A 5,476-nucleotide genomic window follows, 5' to 3' on the forward strand; every position below is an offset into this window, starting at 1 on the left:
CAGTGCGTGTGCGTGCACTTGTGCCCGTGTGCGCGCGCCTGTGCATGTGCGCGTGCCTGTGCCCTGCGTGTGCGGGCACCTGTGCCGGTGCGTGTGCGCGCGCCTGTGGCCGTGCCTGTGGCCGTGCTCGTGCCTGTGCCCTGCGTGTGCGGGCACCTGTGCCGGTACATGTGCGCGCGCCTGTGCCCTGTGTGTGCGCGCGCCTGTGCCCTGCGTGTGCGCGCGTCCGTGCCGGTGCGTGTGCCCGCGCCTGTGGCCGTGCGCGCGGCCGCGGAGGTGTAGGGCGGCGGGGCGGGAGCGAGGGCCCCGCGCTCGGCCGCGCCGCGCCTCCGGCTGCTCATTGTTCAGCCCCGTCTCCATGGCGACGGGAGCAGCTGCTCGCTCGGGCCGCTCGGCGGTGGCGGTGCGGGGCCGCCCGCCCCGCTGTCTGCCCGCCCGCCCGCCCGCCCGGCCTGCCCAGCCGTGGGAGCTGCCAGCTCGCTCCTCGCCCTCCCGCTGCCCGCAGGCCCTGCCAGGCTGGGCGCAAGAAAGCGTGTTTACTAACACCATCCGCACGGCTCCCTGGGCACCGCGGCTCTGCCCAGAAGATGTCAGGCCCCGGGCACCGGGAGGTGGGCCTGGAGCCAGGCTGTCTGCAGCCGGAGGGGGCGGGGGGGGGGGGGGGGCCTGGCCGGCTGCTGCCCTGGGCTCCTGGGCTCCTGGGCTCCTGGGCTCCTGGGCTCCGGCCTCCGGTGCAGCCGCCGCCCTGGGGGCTCGGAGGCCCCAGGGAGGCCCGGCTCAGGTTTTCCCTGCCCTTGCTGTGGGACGCCTTCCCAGAACGCCTCGACGCCCGGGCCTTCCCTGGCAGTTCTGCCCTGGAGGCCCCGTGGCCGCCCTGACCCGTGGAGCCGTTCACACCCGAAGCAGGCGTGGCCGTAAAGAGAACGGGGAGCTGGGGTGGGGGGGGGGGGGGGCGCGGGAGACCTCCTGGCGGGGTGGTCGCCTCGTGCAGACCGAGAAGGTGAGGACGGGTGGGGAGGCGGTGAGGGGAAGGGGTTCACGTCTCGGAGTGAATCACAGGCAGGGCAAAGACCTCCTCCCCGCACCACGCTGCCCGGGAGGCCCAACCCTTTGGGCTTGGCCTTGGCCGGAGTTCCTGAAGCCTTGAGACCTTTCTGCCCCTCATCACCCTCCCCTGTCTGCCCCCCGTCCCTCTTCCCCCCTTTCTGGTCTCTCCAACCTCACGTTCTCCCTCTCACCCCCTGCTTCTGCTTGTCTGGGGAGGCCAGGGCTGTGCGTACATGTGTGGGTGCGTGTGCATGTGTGTCTTGCCTTTCAGCATCGAAGGGTGTTTCTCTTCCGAATCTCCCCCATCGGCGTCCAGCCCCCCGGGGTGGGGCCGCTGATTGACAATCACCAAAGTCGGAGTCTGAAGCATCAGAGCCGAGGGCCACATGCCCTGACCTGCACCTGTTCTTCCCCCCACAAGGCCCCCGGACCCCAGATCTCTCTACCATGTGGGGATTTCTCACACAGTCTGAGAATTCTCTCTCTGTTCTCCTGAGAGCCCACTGCCCACCACCTAACCACATTCCCCCCAGTGGGTGTCATGCTTTCTGACCTCTCACCACTATTTCTTTAGCAATTCTGGGTGAATGCAAACCTGACCCTGTCCTCCATCTGGTACTAGGAATCCAGACATAGGCCAAGGAGAACTCAGGCTTCCCAAGAACACTTTATTATTATTATTATTATTATTATTATTATTATTATTATTATTAATTTATTTTTTTAGAACACTTTGTAGGTACCAGGAATCCAGACATAGGCCAAGGAGGACCCAGGCTTCCCAAGAACACTTTGTCTACACACGGTACAGGTGGCTACCTGGCTGGATTCTGTTCCATGCCTACCCTGAGCGGAGACCTGTCCCTTCAGGCTCTTAAGACACACATTCCACCGCCCCGCCCCCAATGAGCCAAAGACCTGGGTTCCATCCTGCATGCAGGTAAGGAACTGAAGTGAGCATGTCCTCTCAGGTTTTGTGAGCCGAAGCTGGCCTGGGCTGTGGGCCTAGAATTTGCCTGTGTCCTGAGGAAAGGATCTCAGGCCTCAGCTAACAAACGGGGTAAAGGACTTTGGTAAAATTCCAGGTTCCTGCTTGGCTGCCTGCGATCCCTTTGAGGCCAGCCCTACTACAGACCTAGATCTGTTGAGAGGTGCTGGGGGTCTCCACTGTGGGCAGCCCCAGGTAAGGGTGGAGGAGACGAGGAAGGGGTCCAGTCTGTGAGCACCTGGCTACTTTGGGTTGAGCAGTAGTGCTTGTGTGTTAACCACTCACCCAGTAGAGTCTGCTTGGTGCTGGTCCTGGGATGAAACACCTCCCATACAAGCCCTTCATTGACTCCGCACAGAGACCCTATGGGGCCGAAGTGATCTACTCCGTTTTGTAGATCGGAAGGTGAGGCTCAGTTTCCATGAGCTGCACAGGGTGATCCAGCTGTGGCCCAGAAAACTCAGCTCCATGCAACCAAAAAACTTCTTTCTCTTTCCCGAATCATCCAACCTCACAGGATTTGAGGGGTGTCTCTTCTAAGCTGTGATCCGCTGGGGAACTCAACAGCATGCCTTAAGTGACTCGGTCCCACAGCCACCTCTTTAGTCAGGCTACCCCATCCCCTTGCTGGAGCCAAGAGCGGCCTCCTGCCTCCAAGCCTCCACATTTGCTTCCCTCAGTCATTTTTTCACGTAATCGCTAGGGGGAGAATCCTAAAATGCACATTGCTCAAAAATATAATCGACTAAAAAATAGAAGAAAGCATGAAAAATAATGGCAACCCGGCATGTTTGAAATGACCCTCACTTATATGAAATCGTATACACAAGTGCATCTAGGTCGCCACAAATTGAGATCCACGGAGAGAGACAGAGACAGAGACAGAGATTGAGGCCTAGGTCCAGTGCTGTGGACTGGCATCCATGGGTAGTACCCCCATCCCGCCGTGTGTACATGTGTGTGTGTGTGTGTGTGTGTGTGCGTGTGTGAGAGAGAGAGATAAATGTTGAGGTAAAAGAGAAAGCCATGGAAGGATACATTCCAGGTTAACAGCAGTGATCTAGGGTTGGGGGGAGGAATGGAGAGAAAGAGAGACAAAAGGCCGGCTTCTCCTAATTCATTTTTATTTCATTTCACTTGTTACAACACACAAGCACCTACACACACACATTACTTCGGCAACTTAAAGCTAAATACATTTTTAAAAGACCCAAATCTGATTATGTCTCTTGTTACTTAATATCCTTCAATAGCTCCCCATCGCTCCTGGGATATCATCCAAACTTGACATGGTTGGCAAGGCTGTTCATAATCTGCCTCCTGTCTGCCTCTCCCGCCTCATGCCTCCACCATGCCAGGCCACAGCCTGGGCCGCAGCCAAACTGAATTCCACCTGGTGTCTTTGCTTGGCCTCTAGCTTCATATCACCGTTTCCTGTACCTGGAAGCCTCTTTCCCACCCGGGGAAGAGGACTTGGTCCCTCCATCCCCACCCTTCCAGTGCCTTTCACAGAAGGGCATCATGGCCTTGTGTTCACAGAGGGGGCGCTTTCCCGGGCTGTGGAGAGGAGAGAGAGTCAGGGAAGTTGTCTTCCAAGAGACAACAACTCCCTGGGTCTTGTTCTGTTTCTTGCTAGAAGAACTGACTGGCTGGCGGATGGTTGTGGAGGAGACTTCCACGCTGAAATGCATGGGAGGCCAGATCTCCTTCCGGAGGGGCTCAGACTACTGCTCAGACTACAATTGCCCACGACCACTTCTGAGCCCCACAGCTGGACAAACCCAGGGTCAGAACGGGCAGTGTGTCTGGCTCTCGACGCTGGTGACTTTGATAAAAGACAACTGTGGATGTTTGGAAATACCAGGAAATACCAAGACAATTTGAAAGAGGTCCCAAACATCAACTTAAGGAGGAAAGCTTCGTAACCACTTGGGGCCAATGGAGCCAGAAGACAAGAGTCATGGGCATTTTGTCATTTTCTGATTGGAGATTTGAGAAGGCTTCCACAGGAGAAATCATACTCTCCGGGAAGATAGGAGTCCAAGTCTCCTGGTCTTCGGCTGGTGACCTCAGACAAGCCTTGACCTCTCCGAGTGAGCCTCAGTCTCCTCCTCTGTGTAAAGTCTACATAGTCCTTAAAAGCCCTTCCCTGTCTCACATTGTTAGAACCTCTTTTTTGGAACTCAACATTCACCCCCATTGTGGCTGAAACGCCAGAGTCATGACTGTAAGATTTTCAGTAGAAAAAAGGATTAAATTAAAACAAATAATTTGCACTTGGATACACAACCCCAAATGATCAACAGGATCACACAGCTTGACAGCAACCCATCATTTAGACAAAGATGTGTGAAATCAAGAGACGTTGAAAATAAAAAAATAAAAAAATAAAAAAGAGACGTTGAAAATCATTTCAAAATCCTGTAATTGTTCGGGGCTCAGCTCGCCCAATGCTGTGTGTGTACATTTTAAAGCACTGTTGTTTTTTTTTTCAAAATATATTTTAGTTGTTGTTATTCAAACCGAGCTGGCATCATGTATAGAATTGGAAGTTATTGTAGTCAACGTATAAACTGAAAGAAATCAGCCCAGGGGATGCCGCTTTCATGCTTATTTATGGGAAAATGCTGTTTAACTAACCTCGAAGTAAAAAATCTTTTGAAAAAAAATCTTTCTTGTGCCTTGCAAAGGCTTTCCCGTGAAACACAAAAGGAAGAAAATGGTATTTAAAAAAATTTTTTTAAATAAGTTTATGTGCAGAGAATCATTTTCTTCTCATCAGGTATATACTTGAACTTGAAATTATAAAGAGACCACGTTTAGTAAAGTAGCTGTGGGTGGGGGTAAGGAGATGCCTGTCGGTCTGATTCTGGTGCCCAGGAAGACTTTCGCAGGGATCCTTCCAGGAAAGTTCACCAAGGACTTTCCTTTCCTTGGAGGCCGGGGAGCCCCTGAATTCACTCATACTACCGGTTGAGCCACATTCTCAAAAGCCTCTTATACCAACAACCAATTCCAGCAGGTTCTCCCAGCTTCGTGCTAGTAGCAACAAGAGTTTGTGAACTGGAAAGGGGCTTTAGAAGGAGTCTAAGTCTTAATTTATGAATGAGGAAACAGAGGCCCAGAGAAGACAGAGAAATGCTGAAGAAGGAAAAGGCGCAGGGCACTGACGCGGAACATAGGGGGCCGCTCACCTTCGTGCGGTATAGACGGTGATCTCAGGGCTGGACAGGGGCTCCTGACCCTGGAAGACTACCTGGCATCTTCTCCTGGGAGAAGAGAGTCCGGGGTTCTGGTGTCACTGTGTTGTGATGGGGCCCAAGGTTTTCTGTGGAGGTCGTAGGCCAGAAGGGCCTGGAGTACTGGGTCTCCTGTAGGGACTGGAGGGGGTAGAGCCTGGGTGGGAAGGGGCTGGTGTGGGTTAGAGGCACGGGAAGGACC

General features: G+C 54.3%; 1 long non-coding RNA gene across 2 annotated transcripts; it reads left to right on the forward strand.

Moving 5' to 3' along the window:
- Window positions 1-439: 439 nt before the first annotated feature.
- LOC102157135 lies at window positions 440-4,444 on the forward strand. Of its 2 annotated transcripts, none has more exons than XR_005371814.1 (3): window positions 440-611; window positions 1,775-1,987; window positions 3,289-4,444. It is a non-coding gene; the product is annotated as an uncharacterized LOC102157135 (long non-coding RNA). The 2 variants fall into 2 exon arrangements; XR_005371815.1 differs by having other exon boundaries at window positions 441-611; window positions 3,672-4,444.
- The last annotated feature ends 1,032 nt before the right edge of the window (window positions 4,445-5,476 follow it).

The sequence above is a fragment of the Canis lupus genome, chromosome 17, assembly GCF_011100685.1.
Source record: "Canis lupus familiaris isolate Mischka breed German Shepherd chromosome 17, alternate assembly UU_Cfam_GSD_1.0, whole genome shotgun sequence".
In the NCBI taxonomy this organism is placed as follows: Eukaryota; Metazoa; Chordata; class Mammalia; order Carnivora; family Canidae; genus Canis; species Canis lupus.